Raw genomic sequence first — 11,815 nt, forward strand, 5'->3', positions numbered from 1 at the left:
AAACACGAGAGCAACTGAACCCAGCTCCTCTACAAGCCATGATTCACCATCACCGAGACAGCCGTAAGCTTGGTGCCAGGGATGCACACTTTTCTCAGCACATTCCCCTCCGACTTCCCTCATGGAAGTGACACTGCAAACCTCACACACATACTCACCCAGCCGTCAGGTCACGCACATATATAGCAGCAGAAGGCACAGCCATTGTGGCCACAACAGGGCCTCAGGGCAACTCTGTTTCACTCACTCAAAAAAAAAACAGCGCACAGCTGCATATACCAGGCTTCAGAGGCTCCACCAAAACCAAGGCCAACCAGGGCTGCATACTAAAACTAAGTGCACCAAAACATATAGTGACACGCTCCCTTGCCAAATAAATAAACACTTAACATTTCCCCATGCTCAGGTCCCTGATCCCGCCGACTACACTAAATATAACGTGGGGGGATTTACACATAAATATCAATTTCCTGTAGCCGTAATACACCACCTTTTTATTTTTATACACGAGGTGAGGTACTCAAGACTAAGCTAAACATAACAGGTTATTTGCATTATGGAGTGGAGCATTGGAATCAGACAATGCCAGGATGCAACAATTTATTTTAATTCTCAGCATTAAAAAAAGGCACAATCTCCATAGGCCTACATCATTGACATACATCAGCTCCAGGAGCTCCATAAAACGGTCCTACAAGAGACTGCAACAGATAGCAACATCAGATTTCTCAAACAAACTAGGTCAATAGGGTTTGTATACTCAAAACAGACAATAATAATGTTTTGCAACCCTCAAGGGAGGGAGTGCCCAGAGAGAAAGAGAGCAGGTCTAGGTGGAATATGAGCGCCAACGCCTATTTCTCATACTCTTATATAACTTTGTTTAAAAATAAAAAAAAACATCACCACTCCCGTCATCCCAAGGCAAGGTGACCAGCACAGTAAGATGATCCCCTGAATTAATTTTTTGTTAAATAGGCAAGTCAGTTAAGAACAAATTCTTATTTACAATGACGCATAGGAACAGTGGGTTAACTGCCTTGTTCAGGTGCAGAATGACAGATTTTTACCTTGTCAGCTCGGCAATTCAATCTAGCAACCTTTCAGTTACTGGCCCAACGCTCTAACCACCAAAGAAACAGACAAGCATTTATACCTTGGGCCACACCCTTAATTACAACAAGCCACACCTGGGACTGACAAGAACAACTATCTCAGCAGTTCAAACCTGTTACAAAACCATGTCTGAGGTTTATTACATACATTTTACCCCACTTCCTTCGTTCAACCTCTCAGCAGGATCTGAGGCAGGTATTCCCAAATTGGGTTACAGGTATGCTCAATGTCGTCGGGGGTACACCAAATAAAAATGTGATTCACATTTAAAAAATATATATTATTAGTATTTATTTTTATTGTATATTTTTTACATTTTCAAACAGTACATTTATATTTTCCAACGAGGCTATACATTTGAGTGAGGTTTATTTCTCGCCTAAGTAGCCTTGTTTCACTGACAAAAATAAAATGAAACCATCTAGTGTTCAGCTAAATAACAACACAATGTCAAATACTGGTAGCCTAGTCAAATAATTAACATCCAATCACATTAAGCGTTACTCTCTCGCAGGAACCCTTCACTCTTGCACAGACATTTAGAAATGAAACGAAACATGACCATTTTCCACAGGAGATTTTTTGAGTGAGAATAAAGACAAGTAGTAAGACATGTATAAAAGCAACAGATACCATTAATAAGAAAGGGCTTGAAGCATCTTATATGGTGAGCTACCGAGAGAGCTACCTAGTGGCTAGGACATACTATCGTGGAGGACTTCATTCTTCCTGCTGCCGCAGATATGGCTGGGAAAATGCAGGGGGAAAAGACCCCAAAAAACTATACAGACAATGTCTTCATCAAACAACACGGTTTCACGACGCATCAGTGACAATCTTTCTGTCCACTTTCCCATCTTCTCCCTCCTTCTTTTTCTCATCCATCTCTTCTCTCCCTCCCTTTCAAACATTTTTTTTAGCCTGGTCTACCAGTTTGTATCTATGTATCAAATCATCAAACAAAAGTAAGCTTCACATCACATCAGGTAAAGAAGGCATGCCCGGGCACTTCCATCAGCCTCCCAAAGACATCCGTTTCAAGTCCTCACAAGAAGGCAGCCTCTCACTGAAGTTCAAATGGATAGCTCTCGGGCACGAGCATTGCAGGGGGGTAGGAGGGAAGCTGCCTCACCTCTGTACCGAACTCACATCCTACCAGGGAACCGCGCGGGGGGGGATTAAAAGTGCAGCTCACGGGCAAAGCAGTCGATTTCTTCTCTTCTCTCCCTCTCGCTGCCCCCCCCCCCTATTCCTCTTATCACCCCCATCCCCTCAAGCCCCCCTTGGAATGTCAACAAAATTGGGAGTGGGAACGTGGCCCTCTGATGAAAATCAGCTTGCTCAATGGGGTTCTCACATGAGAAGAACAGCGCCAGAGAACAAACAGATTCCCCCAACTATCATTATCATAAGCCGTTTCTACAGTGAAAATGAACTAATCTTCTCGTTATTGGCATCTGGCTCGTTATTCTCAATATGCCCTAGCCCAATGGTATTTTAGCAGTAAGGACTTGACATTGAATAAAGACAATTAAACTACAAAGGGGCTCGATTACAAGTCCGCCACTTTTGCATCAGGGAATAATACATTCTAATCTAAAAACCAACCCAGTTGGAATACCTTGGGCTTAAACACTTGAGGATAAACAGGGTAAAACACTAAGTAGCAGAAAATTATGTTGGGAAAAAAAAGCTCAATTAATAGCTTAAGGAAACTCTCCATGTCAGGCTAAATATCTTTTTTTCCCCCATGAGCCTTTGCCCGGGTGCCCCTCCTCCCCTCAGCGAGGCCTAATTTTCCTGTTTTTGCTGGGAAGATTTCACGGTTCACGAGATCAAAAGCTTGCATAAGCTCTGGGTTTGTTTACATCAGCCTCCACCCCAGCAGAAAGCCACACTGATTATCTTTCCCCTTCACTTTTTTGGCTCGTGTCCATCCTCGTCTCAAATGAGCTCCCCCTCCCCTATTTTTACACCTCCTCAATGTACCTGTTCTTACTCTTTTTTCCAAGAAACGCCCCCACATCGAGACCTGACAAAGAGATCTCATCTTGCCAGCTAAAACCCGCACTCCTCTATTCTCAAGTTGGTCCACTTTTAGGATATTCAGGAAGTGACTCAAAGAGTTCATCATCGCCACCCTTCAAAACTTTTCCATCAGTAACAGCCCTCTTTTAGAAGAGGTTCCGGTGACTTCTTTTTCCACTTCGAGTGGGGATTTCGACACAAACCAAATGTAGCCTAGTTCTCTTGACATTTGAAATGGGAGTGTGACATTGGAGACACAAAGAACCACCAAAGCAACTTACAGTATAAATTAATGATCTGTTTGGTTATCCAGTGTCCCATTTCAGGAGCCCCAGGGACTCCCCTCTCTTCAGGAAACCGGGAAGGCCTCCAATGCCATTTAACAACGCTAAACTGACAAGTGGGTGCACTTCTCTTTCGGGCAATCTATCTTTCTGTCCATCATTATCACATTTTGTTTTTACATACATATTGATATATGCATTTGTGAATTCATTTAGAAATGTTTTCATGCTCTTCCTTTGTCTGTATTATGTATGTTTGAGCCGTCTATCAAAGTGATCTACTTAATTGATATGACCCTTACTTCCTGTAGAGTGACACAACTTAGAGATTCTTAAACACGATTGCTTCCCCCACTTTTTCCACATGAAGGTATGAGCTTTCAGAGAGAATTACAAGCCAGATGTGTGCGAGAGGGAATTAAATGTTCACCCCTACAGGGCTTTTGGGTGGGCCCAGAACTCTATGGCTCTGGACCGGCCCATCTCAGAAATGTGGGGGCAGAGGGGAGCATAATACCTGGTGCTGGTTCTCATGAACACTTTATAATAGCCAACTCAGTGCCAAGTGTTTAGGTGCCCCAGGGCATCCAGGGTGAATCTGTTACAGCAGGAGACTGCCCACCTCTGAGTTTGAGAATTCTCATGATTCACAAGCCAAAAAATTAACCTCTTAAGCTACCAAAACGTTTCATTCAAATAACGGAAGAATCTGCTGCCTCCTTTGACCTAAAGATCCAAATTCAGACTTTTCAGAGATTTCTCACAACTCCAAAAACAACGCTTCTGTTGATGTATTTACATCCCTTATTTAAAGGAAAAGTCTCGTCTCTGAACAGGAGAAGCCATATTCGAAGATCATTATGAGAACGTAAGCCCCTGCTCATCGCAGAGAACAAACAGACCAGCTCTGTCCTAACCCACCAAACAAGAACCATATGCCTGTATTTCTTCTCCACCCCCCCTCCCCTTTACCCACTACCTCCTCCCCTCATTCTCCACCATCCACCTCTTTTCCATGAGAAACATGTAAATGCAAGGACACAGAAACACATGTGGTAAGTCATAAAGCCTGCAAATTGTACTTTTTCGTCCCCCCCCCCACGCGCTCACCTCCAGCCTCGACCCTTCGCCCAAGCTACAAACCCGCAAAAGCAAGACTATAAAAAATAAGAAAAAAATAGGGCTCGGATAAAGGAAAACAACGAAAATGAGAGAACAAAGAACGTGGGGAAATGACAGCGTTGGGAAACAGACTTAATTGCATGTGTGCGAAGAAGGACTGGCGACAGAGAGGCAGGAGGGTAAAGGACAAGGAGCTGTGGGCTCTGAGACTCCAATGCAGTCTCCTCACAATGCCCGGCTATGTCGCGCCAGGGAAGGGGGCACACGGCAGGGAGTGCTGTGTGGGACGAACAAACACAAACAGGGGAAGACAATGCGGCTTCAGTCCTCCTTTCAGAACAACTGTGTTCTGCTGTTCTTCTGTGGTCAGTCTCCCCACAGCATGGAGATGGATAGATTTTCTCAGAGGCCCCCTTTTCTTGTCTGTAACCCCCTCCCTAGTGTCTTTCGGGACCCTCCTTTTACCACCCTTCCTACCTGCCAAATCACAGTGTGGTGGATCCATCTGTTCACTGTCTGCCCCCTACTAAGTCCCCTAGCTTTCCCATCGTTGAAAAAGGCTCTGGACTTTTTAGAAGCTGGATCACTTCTTCATTAGCCAGATCGTTAGTGCTTTGGAGGTAGTTATCATCTTGGGTGTTAGCTGAAATGGCTTGCAGCTGGGTCGTGTAAACAATGGCAGCAGAGCCTGTAGTCTTTCGGGCGGAGAGAAGAGTGCCTATGATGAGAACCAGTCAAATGCAGAGGACTCCCACGTACACAACCCAGGTGGTTTGAGAGGATCAATTTAGCCGTGTGTAAACACCAGGCCTCGTTTGACTCAAAGTGTTTCTAGATGGCGAGAATCAATAAAAATCACTCGGAGTTCGCGTCCTTTCGTGTTCAACTGACGGTTGTTTGCCAGCAGTTTGCTCTGCTGCTGTATGTGCAGAAGTGATATCTTGATGATAAAGCACATCCAACGAAAACTTCCACTTGAACTAGAAGTCCTGAAACAATGACCTAAAAAAGAATACGCTGTCTTTGTCTGGTTTTGTACCCTTTTCTGTCTCTGACCGATGAACATGCATCCTCCTATACCGCAGGATTAACCCACACGATTGGCTGAAGAAGGCCATACTGCCTTAGCTGCAGGGCAAGTTCCCGAAGCGCCGGCGGGTCACATGAGCAGCTCACATGACAGGGGTTTGTTTTATCCCTGTGGTGCCTGGGAGGCCTCCAAACCCAGAGTGGCCTCACCACAGCTCCCACAGCCGTCTGGGGAATGGACTGTGGGCCCAGAGGTACGTATGTGCGAGCCGCAGTACTGCAGCACTACTCAGAGTCTCCATAGATGAAGGCTCATACGTACCGTAGAAAGTCCCTGGTTGTTTCCCAAAAGGAACCCGGGGTGTTCGCCGTGTTCTTCTCCTCTGCAGCCGCGCCCGATCACTCTGCTATGGTATGATGTCAACGTCAGGTCACGGGCCTTCAAATGAGATCCCCATTTCCCATGTTACTAGTCGTATTGAGGTGTGGACGTGTAGATTATGTTTCTTTGTGCTTCGTTCATCAATCAGTCCAAATGTGGCTCCTCGTATTGCTTAATCAAGGTTTGTTATTTCATCTACTATTGATCTAGGTCCAGGGGTTCACAACTGGTCCTCAAGGACCACACTACATGCTGGTTTCGGTTCTGATCCAGATTTGACTTGTTTTTATTGGTCTCATCTGACTCTATTGGTTTTATGTAACTTCATGGCAAAGCACTGTATGTTTGCTTTCTAAGGCTATGGCTTTGACTCCAAATCCCCATGGCGTACCAGCCTGACCACAATGTGATGTAGGGCCAAGGTGTTTACATGACACCAGGTTGCGATATCTTTACACATTAACATGCCAATGTATGGACAACGCCGGCAAAGCTCAGAACATCGTATTGAAGGGGAAAACCACAGCGGTTTGATCGTCTTATTCTCGGCAACGTCGTTCTCGATATCTGGGATTGTCTGAGAAAAGACTGATGGGTGGTAGGTTTTAAAATACACACACCAATCAATTTGAGGCCACAGGCGAAGTCGTTCTGGTGACAAGCGCATTCCGATGGCTCGGTCTGGAATGCTGGGGGTTCGTTTCGGGCCATAAAGCTTGGGTTATCAGATCATTTGGGACATTCTGAAGTTTGGCACTCCGGTCTTCCAAACAATGGAGTCCTAAGCGGCAGTCTGCGGTGACTGCCGAGTCCTGTCCCTTCTCCGCTTGCCTCCCCAGATCTGAGAGACACACACCGACCGGTAGTGTTTAGCCGAACGGAGCTAGCGCATTGCTAAATACGGCTGTGGTTCACCCCTCTGTGAATACTAACTCTGCCAGCCAAATTGCTCCCCCTTGTTGACAGTGGTTTTGGGCCTAAGGCTCATTTCAGAACTGACAGGGGTAAAAATAAGAGAGCGAGAGAGAGGAGGGAGAAGATTGATGCGCCCCAAAATAAAGAGAGCAAACAGAGGGAAGACGAACGTCCAAGAAGGGTTCACTAGAATCAGAGAAGCGTGATAATACTTGATCTTTTTAAAGATATTGCGGTTCGAGTACGTTGAAATGCAATGTCACATTGTGTGGTTTGGAGAGACCACCTAACCAGTGATCAGCGTTACTCTAAATGCGTTACTCAATCCTCCACGGGGGACATGTTTAGCGATCCGAATGGGGCCTATCCTTCTGCTCGCCTCCATGGCACTCACGTGACTCTTTCATCGTCAAAGCCCGAAAGTATTCTTTTATCGCTCTCTATTTTGGTCTATGTAGATCTAGGACTGGGCAGATCCACCCTGTTCTGTATATCCTGTCTCATGTGGATATGTTTACTGTGTCTCAAATACTGGGCGAGCCTCTTACAGAAGGTTTGCTTACTTCACTTCCTAATGATTAGGTAGAGGAGTGCTGTTAAGGACACTCAATAGAACACACCACAGACAAGATCATGTTGAACCGAGACCCCGACCACCACACTCCCCCCTTCGTGGTGGCATATCCAGATCACGAGAGAGACAAAAAGAGAGAGCTGGGGAGTGAACGAGAAGGAGAGAAAGAGAGAGGATAGACAAGTGAGAGATAAAGAGAACGATGCGGGGAGAGAGAGGAATGGGAGAGGGAGAGAAAGAGAGGACAGGAAGGAAACAGAAGAGAAAATAAGCGTGTATATATATATATAGAGAGAGAACCAGAGAGAGAGAGAGAACCAGAGAGAGAGAGAGAACCAGAGAGAGAGAGAGAGAGAGAGAGAGAGAGAGAGAGAGGAAGAAAGAGAGAACCAGAGAGAGAGAGAGAGAGAACATCTCTGTGCTCGCTGGTAGAGGATAAAGGGGGTTTTGGTTGAGTTTCAGACGTAAGCTCCTGTTATAACCACCAGCCTGGACAGTTCACACGCAAAAGCTTAGTCCCACCACAAATACAATGAAACGAGACTCTGCGTTTAGGTTGAGACCAAGGGCACTACGGCAGGTGAAGCCACAGAGCTTTCTAAAGCCGTCTACCAGCTCTGCTCCTTGCAAGACCATGAGCACAATAGGACCTAGTTTGGACTATAACACGGATACATATACACATGTAAACACAGAGCACACACACACTTTGACCTAATGAAGTCTGATGGGCAACACATTTTCTCGATATGATGTCATCTCGGCGCTCTTTGAGGCCCTTGGTATTTTTATACAGGAAATGTTACCTATAAAAATGGAGACAACATATTTCCACACAGAGAAGAAGTCCTAAAATAACCACGGGCGGTTGCTATTGTTCACAACAATGTGATATGATCTTGACTCTAAAAATGGAATGGAAAATGCATATACATTTTGAAATAGGTCTCACAGCCCATAGCGTTAATATTTTCCAGAAATAAACATTGTTGTAAATAAACATTGTTGTAAACAAACATTGTTGTAAATAAACATGGTCTATTCTGTCGATAGGTATACAACTCTGCATCTCTATGATGGCTTCCGTTTGAAGCTAAGCAGGTTTGGGCTTGGTTAGTATAGGAGACCAGACGCTGCTGTGATTGGTCAATGGAGAACCCCAATGCCCTAGGGCAGTGATTGGGGACACTGTCCTGCAAAGGGTGCCCTCTTTTGGATGAGAGTACGAGAGGTCCTGACTCTGTGGCTATTAAAGATCCCGGTGGGCGTATTGCAAGACTGGAGGTGTTAACCCCATTGTCCTGGTTAAATGACCAACCTGTCCTCTCATGCAGCCATGACCGCCAGCTTCCGATTGGCTCATTTCATTTTTCCTCTGTAACTCTTCCCCAGGTCGCTGCTGTAAATGAGAATGTACGTTCCACTTCCCAACCCATTTATTTTATCTTCCTTTCTTTCTTTCCCCACTTCTCCTTCTTTCTCTCTCTCTGGCACAGCGTTCCAATGTTTATGCATTTTCTCAGATTGCTGGCGGGATTGTCAGAGGAGGTTTCATTTTTTTCCATGCAATCTCTTGCCTTCAGAAACCATTAATGCCTATTCAACATCAACATCAAGGCAGGCCTTTGATGTGTATTCTGGCGGCAGACCCTTCTCTCTCTCCTCTTGCTGCCTGCTGCTCCCTCTCTCTCTCTCTCCCCCCCCCCTTCTTTCACTCTTTATGGTTACTGTACAATCAAAATATTAAACGGATTGCTGACAAATGATTTTACCTGGCAATTAAATATGTAAACGGAGTAGGTTGCGGTATGAGAAGGCGATTAAAAAGCCCAAAGGCTCACCAGTACAATAGTACCCCCTCGTCTGCCTCGCGAGCTAGCGTAGCCCGTGGAGCGAGTGGTGCCGCTTTTAACAGTCTCACAGATGCATGTTTACAATAGCCTCAACCATGCTAAATGCCAATTACCACAACACAAGGAGAAATGAATGGCACAGTTAGCACACTGTTTAGAGAGAGAGAGAGAGAAGCAGTGAGAGAGAAGCAGAGAGAGAAGCAGAGAGAGAGAAGCAGAGAGAGAGAAGCAGAGAGAGCAGCAGAGAGAGAAGCAGAGAGAGAGAGCGAAGCAGAGAGAGAGAAGCAGAGAGAGAGAAGCAGAGAGAGAGAAGCAGAGAGAGAGAGCAGAGAGAGAGCAGAGAGAGAGAGGAAAGTGAACGCTGCCAACGGAATCAATGTAAAAACCCGTCTCATTCATTTCTCTCGTACTATGAAGGTGAAAGAACACAAACTACGAGGAAACTTTTCAAAGAGGGTCAACATGAAAGTCAATGGAAGTTCTCCGTCAATTCTTAATAAATGAAAACCGTTCTACTACAAAAGCACCTGTATGGAGTTGTCCAAGGACTCTAAACTTCACCAGAGAGATGATATGGGAGATGGGGTAAGGTCTGGGGCCTGTTGTGGGGAGAGGGGAATGCAACAGTCATTGTCTATCAACACCTTTGTGGGGAAAATTCCAGCAATTTAGGTTTCTCTTCAAAGCGAGAGCCCAGAGAGGCTATAAATATAGAGCTAGGAGCAGGGGAGGGGGTTAGGGGTGGAGGAAAGGGCACAGGGGTGAGGGGTGAAGGGTTCCATCTGCCCCCTTTAAACTTGCAATTCAACAGAACCATAGACAGTTTTTCCTGTAGGGCCTGCCTGCATCCCAAATGGCACCCTATGTCCTTTATAGTGCACTACTTTTGTACCAGGACCCATAGAGTTCTGGTCAGAAGTCGTGCACTATATAGGGAATAAGGTGCCATTTAATGCAACCTGTGCCTGTGTGTCTAGATCTGTTGAAAATAATAGAATTATAATCCTCACTTTGTCAGTAATGTGTGTTCCCAGGCACATTTGCTTGAGGCAATGAAAAATATATTTTTATGTCATTAAGGCTATTTTAAGTGATTTCAAATTCAGCTCAATTGAGTCAGTGCGCCTTGGCTTGGACAATGTCTTTCTGATTCGCTAATGTAGCAGGACTGAGGTGGCTGAATTAATTCTGTAGGGTATTTAATCATTTCCTGCAAATAAAAGACAGATAATTGACGCAAATATGGCTGAGCCGTCTCGCTGGGATCTGGGGTACTTCATTAAATGTTTGTGTTGACTGCAGTTCTCCCAGTTCTGCTCTCTAGGATACCAATTAGCCCAATGGCCCCATTTTGATCACTAATGTCTCCCATTAGGCCACAGTGTAGACTGCAGTGTGTACCTGGATCCTGTTCAATAAGCAGGAAAAAAAAAATTCTCCCAACGGGGAGGTACGACCGGATCTTGTCCAATGAGAGCACAGCTTTGTGTTTATCATTGCAAGAGGTTGCGCCCTATTGAACATGACCCAAGTCTGCAAAGAGGGATTAAAGACCACAGTAGAAAAGGGATAGCTACCTATTGGGCAAAAAACTGGTTGAATTATATATTTTTTTCCACTTAATTTTAACCCAATAAATCTGTGATGAATCAACGTGAAAAAAAATGGATTTGCAAAAAGGTCAAAGGGCATTTCATCTTTTTTCCACCCAACTTTTAATTAAAAAAAATATTGAATTTCACATTGAATTCACATTAGTTGACAACTCAACCAAACGTAAATCAAAACGATACGTTGAACTGAAGTCTGTGCCCAGTGGGTAGGGTTCTCCTAGGGGTTTCTCCCTGTGAGGTGCCAGCTGCCATGGTGATCTGCCATTCCTCTCCTCTAATGGAGAGAATGAGAAAATAAAGAAGAGCCCATGGGGATCTCACAACAGGCAACGGTTGCCTTGTAACTAGAGGGGACTTAGGGATTGAACACTGGATCCGTCCAAAATGGCACCCTTTTTTCCACATAGTGCACTACCTTGGACCAGCGCTCAGGTCAAAAGTAGTGCACTATATAGGGAATAGGATACCATTTAGGACTCAGGCAGTTTATTTCTACCCAGACATCTGTCTTAGCCTGGCGTCCAAACTGAACATTTCACTGAAGCGTAGAAAAATCGGTTTGAATGCCAGGCTACTGTTGAATCACAAATGGCACCCTATTCCCTATGTAAAATCTATGGACTCTGGTCAAAAGTAGTGCACTATTTAAGGAATTGGGCTCCATTTGGGACACACATTTACATGTGTCTACCCCATGGGCCATGAGTATGCAATGCCCACTTCCGTCAGTATTGAGCCCCATCATTCTGCAAGTTGTCTTGTACAAACTCTTTGGATCAGACCGATTCCAATCCTGTACAGAACTATGGAATCCTAAGTTGAATGACGAGCTCCATCGGAGTGATCTGAAGAAATAGGTTGAAATGTCAACTTGTGTCTTGAACGTTTCTCCAAAAGAG

This window comes from Oncorhynchus gorbuscha, linkage group LG26, assembly GCF_021184085.1.
Source record: "Oncorhynchus gorbuscha isolate QuinsamMale2020 ecotype Even-year linkage group LG26, OgorEven_v1.0, whole genome shotgun sequence".
NCBI classification, from domain to species: Eukaryota; Metazoa; Chordata; class Actinopteri; order Salmoniformes; family Salmonidae; genus Oncorhynchus; species Oncorhynchus gorbuscha.